This window comes from Emydura macquarii, unplaced genomic scaffold (genome assembly GCF_026122565.2).
Source record: "Emydura macquarii macquarii isolate MOO-44397 ecotype Brisbane River unplaced genomic scaffold, CSIRO-AGI_Emac_v2 contig_1263, whole genome shotgun sequence".
NCBI lineage: Eukaryota > Metazoa > Chordata > Testudines > Chelidae > Emydura > Emydura macquarii.
Window position 1 is genome coordinate 737,042 of NW_027131400.1, and position 16,610 is coordinate 753,651.

Below are 16,610 nucleotides of genomic sequence, written 5' to 3' on the forward strand. Positions count from 1 at the left end.
CTTGTGCTGTCCCTAGTGGGCCAGGCGTGTCCAGTCACCCCGTCTTCCTTAAGGAGGGGGGTAGGGACCCGGGCCCACCCGCTCCTCCGGGTCCCAGCCCAGGGGCCCTAGGAGAGGCAGCTATGTACTGCTGGCACCGTGTTCCCAGCTGCACTGTCTTCCCCTGGGCTACTTTTCCCCCCTCCTTCTGGCTCCTTGAGCCGGATACCTTTTGTCCACAGGCCTCTGCACGCCGTTCTGCTCTTCCACTTTAAGTCAGCTCACCACTCCCCTTCGCTTCAATCCGATCCGATCCGATCCGATCCGATCCACGGCACGGCACGGCACGGCACGGCACGGCACGGCACGGCACGGCACGGCACGGCACGGCACGGCACAGCACACTCCTCCTGCTTGTGCTCTGACTGTTTGGGGCGGAGGGCTTTTATGAGGCTCCTGGCTGGTCCTTCATTGGCCCCAGCTGCCCCTAATTGCCCCCTAATGGCACTTAGCTAATCCGCCAGGAACAGAGCCCTGAGCATTCTTGGGCTCACATACCTCCCTTCCTGCACTCTCCTACTGCCCTCACTATCTCACACAGTAAAGAAATCTGAGTGACGAGTCTGGAGTCAGGCTGAGATCTTGGGAATGGCGAAGTTAAGGTCTCGAGAGAAAACATTTTTGGTGTTGCAAACTGGGATCTGCTGATCTGGAGCAGGTAATTTACCACTTAATAGTAGGTTGCGACTCTCACACTAAGGGAAATGGAATTGGAAGGGTTTAAGTGTGGGGAAGCATGCACTGTCTTGGAGGACTGGATTCAAGCAAAAGGTGGTCCCTTATGGACTCCTCATGAAAATGGCAGGGGAGACTGGGATCAGCTAGATAAAGAACTCCAACAAACAGTGCTGGATAAAAATATAAAAAGGAGAAACAGAAAACTTGGTTAATCCTATGTAAAGAAATGAAGAGGTTATCTATGGAAGTGAATGAACTGAAAAAGGAAAAGAATTGCAGGAGTAGAGGGAAATGTATAAGGTACATACTTTACAATCTAATGAGATATTCTCAAAACAAAATGAAGCTGTGAAGAAATCAAGTAAGAATGGGACCAGCTTTTAGACCAGGTGGTAGATGTGGAGATATCAGCACCACAGGAGGCAGAATCCAGGAGGGCTTTCCCCAGCCCGTAATGTGTCTGCAGGATATAAGTATGGATCAAGGCCAGTTAATACAGCACCTCCTGCTTATGAGGATACTAAAAGAGGCTATACCTGGAATCAATTATAGAGAGTGTCCCAGGCATCAGAATTTGTACCACAGACTGTTTATGGTTAAAATTGAGGCAGATGGACCCAGGAAACAAAGAATGAATACTGAGAATTGCCTCTTCTGGATACCAGAGATGAAATCCTTTGTTAATGAGTAGGAACCATCACTTAGGGATAATTGGAACAAGTTCATCCAATGGCTGTTAAAGGGAATAAATGAGAGATTTAGATCAGTTAAGTACAGATGAATGAGGAAAGGTATTATAGTGAAACCTGGGGAATATGTGGCCATGGGTAATTGGACATACTCAAACCGATTCAGTGTTAGGAGCCCAACTTTTGAAGTTGCTTTAGAACATGAGATCAGCCACAGCAGAGGTATTTGGCATGAAATCTCTAGCCGAGAAAAGGTCAAGTGAGACAATGGAGTGGAATATGCAAAAGAGGAATGTTATGAACTGATTGGGCAAAGGAGATCCAGCACACACAATTTATTTCTCATGTGCTTGCCCAAGAATGTAAACAGTATATTTTACAGTTTTCCCCTAACTCTGATGACTTGGATCTGTTGGCTAGAGTGGAATACTGGTGTGAACTAAATAAAAAAAATGTGTCCATATGAGAGGCCAAAGTTTTCAAAGTGGAATCCAGCCTTAGAGGTAGGAGATTCCAGACTAGAGATAGGGATTTTGGGGTAAGGGAAGATCTGGGAAGATCAGGAGACTGAGCAGTATTAAAAAAGAAAGGAAGTAGGTGGACAAATGGAAAGAATGAACAGTACTATTAAGACAGAACTTAAAAAAGGGGTAAACAGTACTAATAGTAATTGGGATAAGGCACTGCCCTTAGTATTGATGAAGATCTGAGCAGGAGAATTCAGATCCATGGGATTGTCTCCGTATGAAGCTTAATGGGGAGGCCAATGAGGATGTGGGAAGATATGATTAACCAACTCCTCGAATATTTGCCGACTATAAACCTATCTGAAACATGTATGCAGGATTTTAAAGCAGATTTTACAGATTCAAAGGGGTGTGGTGGCAACCAGATGAAGCAGAACAACAACAAAAACTAAAGTGTGGTTTGATGTGAAGGGAGATCTGATTGAATGTCTGGGTTGACCAAAGATAATGACCAGGCAATATCTAATTCATTCTCAGAGGCGAAGTGGCACAGTTTCTACCTCAGAATTGACAGACTGGGACCCTATGTATACCTACTGGACCTGAGAGACAAAGGACAGTGTTGGGTCCATGCAAGCCAGCTAAAAGCCCACAAATGTAAATAAAAGGAAATGAGAAATGCTTTCTTCCCTGTTTTGTTTTACAGATGTGCCACAGTGGTGGTGGTTTCTAATGTTGTGCTAGCACAAGAATGGATCTCTGGAGGAGTTTTTCAAGGACGTTGAATGGTGCTAGAACAATTCATTCCTGGCGTGGTGTTCAAGATGACTGCAACCTTACCATTGCTATTTCTTACCACACCTTCATGCATATAGGGACACATGTTTGTTAGAATAAGTCCTTGTGTAATGCACATGATGTTACACTAAATTAGACCTTCCTCAATGTTACACATAACCACACTTGAGACACAGTAATTAAGAATAGTCTTACTGAAGAATGGGAAGGAGTGTGTGCTGCATTGTCTATTGTTAAAAGCTATATGAGGTGGTATCATGTCACATGGGTTTAAGATACAGGGACACTTTGTATAAGTGAAAGGAATTCAAAGGGTTTATTCAGCAAACCTGTCCTCCACGGAATGTCCCCACATGGGACTATGGTCTGAAAAAAATCATATTTTTGTACATCCTACTCAGTGTACAATGTAGGATGGATTCATCTTCCACTGGGTGTTATATTTTTCTCAGTGTGGATTGCCTGGAGCATCTCCTACACCATTTATGAGAAGTGGTTTCAGAATGAGATTAAATAGCACATTCGATGTTGGGAGGACCCAGTAGGAAATTTAAATGAAAGATAAATGAATCCGAGACAGAAGGATATACCAACCATCAAGCTGGGAGGAGCAGGTGTTGGTATGTGTGACACCCTGTACTCCATGTTTCTCAAAAGACAAAGACACATTGGTATACCAGCAAGGTGTTAAACTATTAATTGCTTAAGTGGCCGTTAAGGCTGGGACTAAGAACGTGCCGGTGTCGCCCTGTAAGTAATTTCAGTGGCTAGCTAGTAGCACTCAGTGGAGCTGGGAGCAAGTTACATGCTGGAGGCTGAGAGAGAGCAGAACCTGGAGAAGTGATTGTTCACCAGCAAAGCAACATAAAAGGCATCTCAGGCTGGAGAGTTAAGGGGGCTCCCCAGCTGTTTAACAGTCCAGATTGTACACTGGGGCATGTCACAGTAGGACATTATGAAATTCTGTAGACATCAAGGGATTGAATCTGTGTCTAAAACTTATTGAATTTTTATGGGACATACCACCCCTGAGTCATATAGGTGCTTTTATTGGTATTTTTGTTTTTTAACCTGGGCCTACTTCTTCTTTAGTTGTTGTTGCTTTAACTTCTTGCTGATTTTGCTTTCATTTAATGATATCAATGGGTAATCAAGGGAATAACTCAAAAATTCTGTAGAAAATGCATTACAAAAAACTTTTGAAGATGTTAACTGGGATAAAATCCAGTATATTCTATTTGCTTTCAGAGAGTAATTGAAACAGAAGATGAGACTTCGGTATTTGAAGACAGTTATGTGGTAAAATCCAAATCTCTAGTGGACAATTCAACTCAACTGAGAAATTAAAAAGAAAAACAGTGGAGCAGAAAAGCTGGTCAGAGAGAAACAATACTGTAGGTTTTCCTAGAGGGATACAAAAGGACAACTTTAAATAAGAAAGCAAAAATTGTTGACAGACCTGTTGGATTTACCTCCTGATCTTGAAATTGAAATGTTTACCCTCTCCTCAGTACTAACTCTTACAGGCAAAAAGAAGCCAAAACTCTTTATAATTAAAAATGAGATTTATCACTAAGGAACATATTTTATAAAAGGCAAGGGGCAAAAAAAAAAAAAAAAGATATTCTGAGGAAAGAAGAAAGCTAAAATAATTATTTTTCCAAGGTTTTAGTAAAAGGAACAGGTGCACAAAGAGAAAAACTCCAAGAGCTGGACAAGCTAGCTAAAGAATTGAAACTTGATTTTCTGTATGATCATTCCAACTACTACTGAAATAAAAGTAAATGACCAACTCTCTCTGATGTCAGTATTGCTGACAAAATAATTAACATTTTTTCAAGCTATATTTCTATAGGAAAACCATATAGGAAACCGACCTAATAGCTAATAGTCATGGGGTAACAAGTCTTGTAGATGGGGGGAAGTGGTAGATGTGGTATATCTTGACTTCAGTAAGGCTTTTGACACTGTCTCACATTACCTTCTCATAAACAAACTAGCAAATTCAATAAGGGTAAATACAAAGTACTCACTTAGGAAGGAACAATCAATTGCACACTTACAAAATGGGAAATGACTGATTAGGAAGGAATACTGCAGAAACAGATCTGGGGGTTATAGTGGATCGCAAGCTAAATATGAGCCAACAGTGTGACGTAGCAAAAAAAGCAAACATCTTTTTGGGATGTAATAGCAGTAGTGTTGTAAGCAAGACATGAGAAGTAATTAATTCAGTCACCTCCACACTGAAGGCCTCAGTTGGAGTATTGTGTCTAGTTCTGGGTGCCACATTTCAGGAAAGATGTGGAGAAATTACAGAAAGTCCAGAGGAGAGAAACAAAAATGATTAAAGGTCTAAGAAAACAAGACCTATGAGGAAATATTGAAAAAAAATGGGTTTGTTTAGTTTGGAGAAGAGGAGACTGAGGGGGGACACGATAATAGTTTACAAGTACATAAAAGGGTATTACAAGGAGGAGAGAGAAAAATTGTTCTCCTTAACCTCTGAGGATAGGACAAGAAGCAATGGGCTTAAATTGCAGCGAGGGAGGTTTAGGTTGGACATTAGGAAAAATGTCCTAACTCTCAGGGCAGTGAAGCACTGGAACAAATTGGTGAGGGAGGTTGTGGAATCTCTGTCATTAGAGGTTTTTAAGAACAGGTTACATAAATATCTGTCAGGAATGGTCTAGTTATTACGTAGTCCTGCCTCGAGTGCAGGGGACTGGACTAGATGACTTACTAAGTCCTTCCAGTCCTACATTTCATGAAAACTTTGTGTGTTTGCTGTTTTGTTTTAAATTAATATACTGGTTGTGAAAAAGTGGCAGATTGACATACCCAATGACGCAACCTCTATTTAGCACAGAACCAGCAACAGCAAAGCATGCCTCCCCTCAGTGACATGAGACAATTTCCACCCCCATTCAGCTGTTGGCCTTTTAAGAAGATTTGATACTACACTGATAAGCACAGTATAAAATAAGGATGAATGGATTAGCCAGCTAAAAGCCTGATCCTTTGAGGACCTTAAGCCCAGATCCTCAAAGATATTTAGGTGCCTAACTCCCAGGGGCCTGAATGCCTTCAGTTGTTATTTTATTCAACACCTTGCAGGAGATGCTCATAAGCAGGTGAACCTGACCCAACATTTCTAACTGCAGAGGAGCAATATAAAGACTGTTCTAATAGGTAATCAATGGGAATTACTGAGTACTCATCACTTTTGAATATCAGACTACAATTAGTCTATCTTTAGGTGCCCATTTTCAGAAATCTTAGTTACAGGCAGTTTGGATCTAATTCTAAAAATGTGCACAAAAACATGTACACGTCACCTTATGTTTCACAGGGTATGTCTACCCGGCAAAAAAATCTCTGTGGCAGCATGTCTCAGAGATTGGGTCAAGTGACTCAGGCTTACAGGGGTCAACCTGTCTGGAATGGCTTATGCCACTGAGTGCCAACCTTAGGGCAGACTGCAAAAAGCAGAACAGACACCCCAAACTAGTTGTATGTTCTATAATTAGACTTCATCAACCCAGTAACAAGTGTGAACTGCTAAAGCACTATAACAATCTCACCATGCAGACGCAAATGGTCCCCTTAAGCATTCCAGTCTATATTGCTACCCAGGCAAGCTGGACTATGTGACAGATGTTTGTTTTATATCAAAAATCTCAATATTCAGGATATTCCGACTGAAAGGACCAGTCACTTACCCCAGGTCAATTGCATTCAGATCTCAAATGAAAGACAATGCCCGTAGCTAGTCTTGTAATAAAGTAACTTAAGATGTATTACCTAAGAAAAGAAATGAGAGTTATTTGCAAGGTTAAAATAGGAAACACACACACACACAGAGTTACACTCTTCGAATTAAAAAGGTAATTTATGCTTCAATAACAAGCAGCTCTATAGGTCCGTTAGGGCTGACCCATGCCAAGCAGCATGGGTATCTCTTTCTTATGTTTAAGAATCTTTGTCCTCCGGAGTCCAGACAGCATAAAAATCCCAGTTTCTCCTTGTCAGGAATTTTTATCCCCTTCATCCAGAATCCAAGCTTATGGGATGAGTTCATATGAAGGTCTCTCCTTCCTGGACTGAGCAAGGAATGCAATCACCAAGGTCTCTGTCCTTTGATGCTACACAATGCCTCATTTGCCTTCAATGGACACATCTTATGTGCAGTTTACCTTAATTAGTGCTTCTTTTCCTGGTTGATCTGTTACACAGTTACATAGGTTTACAATTCAAACACTCAATATAACTTTATACCACAAGCTACAGAGGTTATAAGTGAGATCAAAATATGCTGCATCCTACACTATTTATAAGGTCTAGACACTAAACACATTCTTACAGTTCTAATATTTATCTTAATATTAACACACAGCTAAGCCAGACTGGTTTCCAGTTATGCATTTGTCAGTGTTCAGTGAGGCTTGCAGCCTTGGCATGAAGTGGCACCTGGTCTGCTAGCATCACACTGGGGTCATGCTATGAAACTAAAAAGCTCACCAGATTTCAGGCTACACTGTTATTTTTATCCTGCAGCATGAGTTCTGCAAGCCCAAGTCAGTTGACCTAGTCTTGGACACTTGCTACCATGGGTCTTTTTTTGCAGTATAGATGTTCCCATTGATAGCTATCTATCTAGGCACTTATATGCCCTCTTTAATTTTGTATTATCATTCTAACTACTACTGAAATAAAAGTCCCTCACAATTATAAATGGATTTTATCTTAACAACACCTGTTTGAGGAAGTTTTATTCTCATTTGAAAGACAGAGTAGTGAAACACAGTGTAGATTAAGTAATTTGCCCAAGGCCACACAGGAGGTCTGTGTCAAGAAATGAACCTAAGTTGCATGAATGTAGGTCCAATACCCAATCCACTGGACCATCCGACTACCGTAGTGTTTCCTAGAGCTCAGCCTCATTGGAATCAATTATATTCAAAACCTGAGCCCCTCACTCTAAAACAAAATCACCAATTGCCAAGAATATTCCTAAAAAGGATGGCTGAAAGTATTTAATGGACAGTATCAATAAAAATGAATGTGAATCTATAATTGAGTTATAGTATACATTGAACGATGTCCAAGACAACTCTGCATATACTATTTAGAAATGGACCCTTTATGTTTGGATATTTGGAAGTTACTTGCACTCATAGAGAAAACAGCAGACAGAAAGATGAAAACACACCCAGACCCTTTATTCAACTACTCTAAGACCAGCCAGAACTGGCTGAGCTATCCCATAATATTCTAGCTCTGTTTCTATGGCAACCAGGTAGGCTCTGTTGCTATGGTTACAAGCTAGGCAGGACACAAAATACACAACATATTCCTCGCCCCTTAATGAAAATGTCCATTTAACAGAACAATCACTAAACTAGGGAATGAGGATAGACTGCCTCATCTCCTGGCTAAACCCCGGGGATTATTCTGCCCTATAAACATGGTATTGCCCTAACTAAAGATTCAACCATTGAGGAGGCCTTCTCTCTCTAGTTGGATAATGATGGACTTGTGGTGTTCTTGCACCGGAAGGTGTTATTGGTGTAGGTCTAAAAATGGGCACAGGACTCATAACTTGAACAGGTGAGGGTGCTGTATCTGCTCGAATAGATGAAGGTGCTGTATCTGCTACAGAGGAAGGAGGGGAGTAAGGAACGTGTGATTCTTGTCTCGGGGATATATCACCTGCAATGGTGAGGTCAGGCAGTTTAACTGGAGATGTGTCCTTGGGACTTGTATGACTGATACAATGCAGTGTATGAATTCAATAACTGATCTACATGCCGCTGCCAGGTAAGATAATTTGCAGTCTGGACAATGTAGGAAACAGGTCTTGTCTGGGTGATGAGCAGAGACTCATTTAGCTCCAGAAACATAGTTTCGAGCTAGAACAGACTGTCCAGGACTAAACATTCGGTCTTTTACTCTGGGTGCACATCTGATGACTTAGTTGTGCTGTTGATGTTGCACAACTTGTCATACTTTGGAGGATTTCAGCAGATTAAAGCAAGTGCACAGCTGTTGTCCCATCATTAGAAAGGCCGGAGATGCTTTGATCATAGCATGAGGTGTGTTTGTATAGGATAGTAAGAAGGTGTCCAGATGATTTTGAGTGGACAAATGTCCCATGCAAATTTTAAAGCTTGTTTAATTGTCTGTGTGACCCTTTCGTGCCTAGGGTAGCCACCTGAAAATGCCAAGGTCAGGGCAGGTTGCAAAAGGAGAGCAGATTTTCCCAGCTCTGGTGGGTGACACTGAAGCCAGACTTCCCAACCAGCCACAAACAGTGCTTCTGATTCCTCAAACAGGTTATCAAGACCCAGTACACTAATACACACAGGCCCCTTTACTGCATTTCAGTCTCCAGCTCCCAATCAGCCACTAGGTCCAGTAAAGGGATCAGTTATTTAAACTCTATGCTCTTTACTAAAAAGGTTCCTTCTGACCCCAAAGGGTCAGCCAGAGTACCAGATCAATATAAGTTTGGATCTTACCCAAAATACCACGCTGCCAGACAATCCTTTAGTAACTAAAACTAAAGGTTTATTATAAAAAGAAAGGAACAAACAATAAGAGAAATGTTAAATGATTAAAGCAATCAGATACATACAAATGATTTGAAAGTCCATATACATCAGGTTTCTAGAAGAATTATGGAGTTTGCAGGCTTGTATAGTCCCTCTGGTGCACATCCAGTACCTGGATGGGTCTCAGTCCTTTATTTCACAGCTTCAGTTGCAGATGACTTGATTCAGAGGTAGATAAGCTGAACCCAACTGAAGACAAAATGGATTCCAAGGCTTCCAAGCCAGTGAAGAGGTCATCGATGTGGGGAAGAGGCTATTTCTCTGCACACAACACCTACCTGCACCTACTTGAGGAGGGTATTGCTCTGCACACAACAGTAACCTTAAAATCTCCACAAATCCAAATGGAGTCATCTTTCTTCAATACTGGAATGATTGGTGTTGCCCATTGGCTGTGGGTAACTGGTACTAGGACTCCATATTTGACCAGGCACTCCAGGTCCTCTTCAGTTTTTGGCCTGATGGCATATGGCACAGTTCTAGCTTTCAGACATTTTAGTTGGCTGTCAAAGCTTAATGTTCAATTTCACAGTGATTTTTTTCATACTTTCCAGATCCTCTCCAAAAACAGCAGCATGTTACTTTAATACAGCTGTGTTGCAGGATAAGCCCTCCTCGTCACCCCCGGTGGGGAAGTTCAATGGTGTAATGAGGGGAATGGGGCGCCCCCGCGAGTGCAGTTAACAAAACTGTGTCCCCTCGGCCTTGAGTCCTGCGGGTCCAAGGACTATCGTCTGGCTCCCGTGATGGGTAACATGGCCTAGTGGTCAGAGCTAATAGCTGCCCTCGGGTTGTGGTGGTATGGCTTAGCACCGAGAGTCAATAGCCGCCCTCAGGTCAGGGTGGTACGGCCTAGCGGCCAGACCCAGTAGTTGCCCTCAGGTCAGGGCTGTATGGCCTTGGCAGTCCGTTGGCGTAGTGGGGCGCCCCCTTTGGGGGTGGCACCCAGGGTAGGGGGGCTCAGTCCCTCCTTGCTCCTCTGAACCCTAGCCCAAGGCCCTATTGGTGTCAACACCAGGTCAGCGAGGATTCTCCCAAAACACACTGACCGGTGCCTCTCTTCACCCTCGGTTACACCATGCCAGCCCCCTGGGCTACTTCCTATCTGGCCGTCGCTAGGGTCGTCCCTCATGCTTCTGGGTTCCCCTTTCTGCTCAGCTGCTGCTCGTGTCTCCCTTGGGTTGTGGAGCCCCCTGACGAAGGCATCTCCTTGGGTGTCTGGCTCCGGGCAGCCAATGAAGGGTGGCCGGTCTCCGATGAGGTCTCCCAGGTTCCTGGCTCCCACCATCAGGAGCTCCTGCACACCTCTTCCCTCCTTGGTGGTCAGCCTAGAATGAGTTGGGCTGCTCTTTTGTATGTTAGGGTAGCAGTTGAAGCATGCGCAGTAGAGTCTGGAGGGCAGGACTTCTGCCGCCCATAGAGTCAGCTTAACTCCTTCCGTGTGGGGTAAGTCCACCCTATCACAAGCTGTCAGACCTGTTTCTTCTTTTGCCATCCTGTGTACTTCTGCCCAATTCATCAGGATCTTCCTAAGCCATGACTTTTCAATTAAGGCTAGGTAATCGCCTTCCACCACAAACAGTGGCAATTAAGCAGTCTGTCCATTGAGCCCCACTTTAACATCAGTAGTGCCAAACATGGATACAGTTTGTCCAGTGTACATCTTCAGAACTATTTAGCTTCTCCTTATACATAGTGTCTGAGACCAGCGACACTGCTGCACCTGTGTCCAGTTCCATGCATACAGGTTTACCTTCCAAAGCGGGGTTATCCAGTATTCATGTGAGCCAACTGCCATGGACAAAATGTGGAGTGGCACTTCTTCTGACTGGGTGTCACTTTGATCATCCTGAGCCTGCTCTACCACATACAGATTTTCCTTTTTGGTTTGCCAGACAGCAGGCTTCTTTTTCTCCTGCTTGCCTGTTCCGTTTGACTCTTCTTTCTTATGTCTGCAGGCAAGCTCAGTGTGTCCCTTTTTGCCACATTGTTGACACACTAGGTCTTTACAGCAGCATTCCAATGCATTGTGACCAGGCTTTCCACAGCGGTAACATTCCCGGCTCTCCATTGTCTTGTTGGTAGGTTCTTGTGACACCTTATGCACTCTGGTTGATGCACTTAGTTGTTGTGTTCTTTTGCTGCCAATTCCATAGAAACTGCAATATGAATGGCATTCTGCAAGGTGATCTTAGCCTCTGTCAATAGGCACTTCTGTATTGCTTTACTGCGCAGACTGCACACTAACTCATCACACAGCGTGTTATTTAACACATCATTAAATTCACAGTGCTCAGCAAGCTTCTTAAGCACTGCTACAAATTGGGCAATTGTTTCACCTTCTTCTTGATTCCTTTTATGGAACCAAACTCTGCAATTCCCAGTGGTTTTGGGGGAAAATGTGCCTCCAGGATTTTCACAATGCCACCGTAAGATTTTGTGCCTGGCTTCTCAGGATGCACTAAACTGCACAGCAGACTAAAGGTTTTAGCTCCCATAACAGGTAAGAAAGTTGCCACATTCGTATCAGCTCCTATTCCATTTGCAACAACAAAAAACTCAAAATGCTCATTATATGAGCTCCATTGCTCCACAGTTTCATCAAAATGTCCCAGGGGCCCAGTAAGTGTAGCCATTGCTAACTCTTTCTTTTTTCTTTTTCCTTTTTTTAGTGTCTTTTATTCATGTGTATTGTTGTTTACACACAATTACTAATAATTTTCTTTAACTAGCACTGCTTTGGCTTCTTTTGCTTCCTCCCCCCTTCCCAACCTGTTTGTTTTACTTTTGGTTTCTACCGTCAGCACAAACAGCCAGCCATCCATGGTTTTCTTTATGTTTACTATTGCTTCTTGCTGGTGGCAGTAGCAGCACAGGTCCGTTGTTCCTCGTCGCCACTTTGTTATGTTTGGATATTTAGAAGTTACTTGCATTCAGAGAGAAAACAGCAGACAGGAACAGAGAGAGAGATAACACACCTAGACTCTTTATTCAACTACTCTAAGAGCAGCCAGAACTGATGGAGCTGTCCCATAATAGTCTAGTTCTGTTGTTATTGCAACCAGCTAGACTCTATTGCTACAACTAAAAACTAGGCAGGACACAAAATACACAACAGACCCAAACCAAATTCATGGATTCAAACATCCATGGACATTGGGGAAAATGTAGAACTGGACCCAAACTCCACTGCTGAAACCTATCTGGGTAATGAAACAACATAATTTTATCATCAGCAAACCCTTAAACTTTGGGGAATTTCCTGCTGGATTCAAATCCAAATTTTGTGGCTCTGGTCTTTCTAGTTCTTTTAGACACCGCAATCCTTAGATTAGTGACAAAGAAGCATTCCAAGCTCCATACCCATTTTAGCTGTCAGTACACCAACTATAAAATTAATTAATTCCAACAGAATTTTAGCCTGTGTTCTAAATAATGCAAAATGCCAAGTGTACGTTGTTCAATAATCTCCATCAGCTACAAGATAGAATTTGCCTTTCAGTATCACTGTTCCATGAACTACTCTTCTCAGAAATAGTTACAAGTCAGTAGATATGCAAAATAAACCATTATAGAAGATTTATGCAAATGTGAAAAACTAAGAAAACATGAATTCCCAAGGTGGATGCACTGATACCATTCACATTTAACAATACATGAACAACAGAATAAAATTTCTTTCCCAATTTCTGCTTGACACTTTATAATGCAATTAAGCTAAAAAGACTAGGGATGGGTGAATCACTTTTTATCAAATAAGACTCAGTCTTAAACTCCGACCCAAACCTTAATTGAATCAAAATGAGATCTTTCTGAAGTTCAGAAGTGCATGACTTTTTAAAGAATTTTGGCACTCTGGTGAATTTGCGGGGTCTGACTGGGCCCAGAAGTAAATGTGCCAAATTACTGCAAGAAATTCTGCTATTGGAAAATTTCCAGCCCAATTTTGTCAACCCAAGACATTCCAGTGCTGTACTTCAAAAGTATAGTTTGGATGGATATCTAGGGCCAAATTCTAATCTCAATTACATCAGCGCAAATCACTGTGGTTGCATCAGTGTGATGGAGAAGAGATTTTGGCCGTTTAACATTTCATCTAGCTATGTGTCCTGCTTTGGCAGGAATATGAACAAAGAGATCTGCTAGGTCTTTTCTATCTCCAATTTCTCTAATTATTCTGAAACTTCATGTTATTTGATCACACATAAGTTATATATTATAGACAAATTTCAAGAAGAATATGTCTGAGGTGAGTTCAGTACTGAAGTGCTGCTAGCTACATAGTAGGGAGATACCTATATTATTCAGCCATAACTCAGTTGTACTAACCAGAATCGAGATATATCAGTCGCCTTTTCACATCACTCTTCAGGTATATTCATTAGCCATACTAGAATAGCAACACTATAGGAAAGCTAAGTTAGACCATATGTTATTAAAATAGGGCAGGCATCAAAACATAATCATGATGGATAATGAAATGAATATGCAAAGACAACCTGAAATATTATACGTGTCATTTATGTGCACACCAAAGGCAATTGTGCATGAAAGCTGGGTAGTTAGAAAGCTGGGTAGTTAGAACTGGTGATGCAGGTGTTTGCATGGGTTTAGGTTCTGAGGCTGAGTTGAAATATTTTTGAAAATTTGGTCCATAATCTTAAATGTAGCATTTATAAGTTAATTTGAGTCATCTGTTTCCCAGAACTGAATTTTCTAATCTCTTGAGAAGTTAAATTAAATTTCTAGCTGTGGCTTCATTTGCATTTCCTTACTCTGAGAGTTTGCATAATTGGATTATTTCTTTTCTTTTTTTTTAAAAAAGACAATAATATTTTATTTAAACAATAGGAAGTATAAAGACTTATCAGGGAAATGTCTACTTTAGAAAATCTACTGTAGTAAATTGAAAAAGAATACTTAAAATTCTAATTTTACACAGGAGGTTCTGTCAGGGAGTTTGAGATGCATGGCGTCTGTGAAATGTGATATGCTTCATAAACTGTTCATACTTTGGGCTGGTTACTTTAGAGCAGAGACATTCAAACTGTGAGGCTGTTTTCCCCAGGAATCTTTTGATTCTTCCAGGAGTGTTTTGAGCAAGTCTGAGGAAAATTTTAAAAATATATTAGGCTAAATGGGAATAAATGGTCACATAGCTAAAGTACAGAGAATCAAGGGCTTGGTTCTGCTCCTGGATCTGCCACTAATTTCCTGTGTGACATTGGGTAAGTCATTTGGAATTGCTTGGTGCCTCATTTTCCCCATCAATGAAACATGGATGGCAAACATAGTGGGACTGGCCAACATAAAAAGATATAGGAACAATTTGAAGGGAAAGGGTCATAGCTCTGATCCACCCTCCATGCTGACCAGCAGCTCTGGAAGGAGGTTCAAATTGCACCCACTTTAAGGAATGGTAAAATACCTGCACTTCCCCTGCATGTTGCTGAGGTGAAATGACTCCTGGAGCAGGAAGAAGCTGTTCAACCCCAACAAAGAGTTGTGGATTGATGCTACAGTTTAGCCCTTCATGTTTAAACTTCTGAAGACCACTTCATCCTAAACTCTTGAATGTGGCTGGTCAAAAGAAATAAAACTAAATTTGAACAATGAGTGTTTCCCTTTGTTCATTAGTTCTACATATTGAAGTGTGTCTGCATTAATCACTTAGTGAGTTCACTCCCTGCTCTCTAGGGGATATCTTGATCCACATTAATTTGCTTTTGTGAATGGGTAGATGCTCCTCTGGTTATATGTTTCAAAAGATAGAAACCTGCATTATACTCATTTGAAAGGGGACCACCTCACTGACTGTTGTGGTTACACCTATGCTGTGATAAAAATACCCATGACACTAAGTCGGGCTCGCAGGGCTCAGGTTATGGGGCTATAAAATTGCAGTTTAGATGTTAGGGTTTGGAGTGGAGCCTGTGCTCTGAGACTGTTCCCCCTTATGGGGTCTCAGAGTCTAGGTTCCAGCCTGAGTCATCTGACCAGGTCCAGCCACAGCCATGTCATGCGTCTTTTATTGCAGTGTAGACGTACCCTATAAGATTTGTAGAGCTGGAAATTAATTGAAACAATCTGTCCAATGTCTGCCAGAGAAATCCAGCCAAGTCGTAGATACAGGAGTAAGAATAACTGGATTCTATCACAAACTGATTGTGTGACCCTGGCCAAGGTATTTAATTTCTCTTTGCCTCAGTTTCTTTATTTCTAAAATGGGAACAACAATACTAATCTATCCCACAGTCTTGCTAGGAGACCAAATTAACATTTTTATTGAAGCACATTGACATCCAGAAAAGGCGAGTGCTAAGTGAATGCAAGGTGTTATTAGAGGGTAAGGGAGTTAGTTAAGGCCTGAATAATGATTCGAACATATGAAAGGCCCTATTAAAGCTAAATATTATGATTATTAAGATTCTGTTAGAACATATATTGTACAGAATACTCCCATCCTGGCAGGGAGATGGAGAAAATAATCTGGTGCGGAAGAATTCATAGAATCTAAGGCCATAAAGGATCATTAGATCACTTTATTCTGATCTTCTGCCTACCACAGGCAATTAAATTTCACCAAGGTACCCTTGGATGGACCCCAATAACTTGTGCTTGGCTAAATCATGTCTTCCACAAGAGTATCCAGTTTTGATTTCTGTTTAAATCTCTTGATTTGCAGACATCAAGAAATGGCGAATCCACCACTTCCTTTGATAGTGTGTTCCAATGGTTAATCACCCTCACTGTTAAAAATATGCACCTCATTTCAGATTTGAATTTGTCTGAGTTCAGCATCCAGCCATTGGTTCTTGTTATATCTTTCTCCGCTAGGTTAATGAGCCCTTTAGTAACCAATAACTGCTTGCTTTAAGGTATACAAACACCTGTTTCCTTCAATTACTTCCCATCCCCCAGGATCAGAGTCCCCTATACAACATATCACAATTACAGCTTTTCCAGGATGCTTCAACAAATCCCTCTGCCATCCAATACAGCTACACCTAACACTGCTAGCACAGCTGGAGTGCACACAGATAATTTCCAGTGGCTTTTGCCAGTTCCAGGGGAGTGTAGAGTTAAGATTACAAGGGTGTGTACTTCAACTCTCCATTTCCTAGTTTTCATAAGTTTGAGTCTTGCAGAATTCAGTGTTCTGGAGGGGCATGACACACCACCATGCTACTTAACTGTATTAACCAAGTTTTTTGTCAGTGAATAGAGTATTAACACTACAGATCATAGATCCAAGGGAATAGGAAGTTAAGGAATTAAATATGACTTTATAATAATGCAGCAGTCTGACGTTCAGATAATGCTCC

General features: G+C 41.7%; 1 long non-coding RNA gene across 1 annotated transcript; it reads left to right on the plus strand.

The window, feature by feature from the left end:
• Positions 1 to 565: 565 nt before the first annotated feature.
• On the plus strand, positions 566 to 3,691 carry LOC137154658 (uncharacterized). The gene is made up of 2 exons (XR_010920263.1): positions 566 to 697; positions 2,580 to 3,691. It is a non-coding gene; the product is annotated as an uncharacterized lncRNA (long non-coding RNA).
• Positions 3,692 to 16,610: the final 12,919 nt, after the last annotated feature.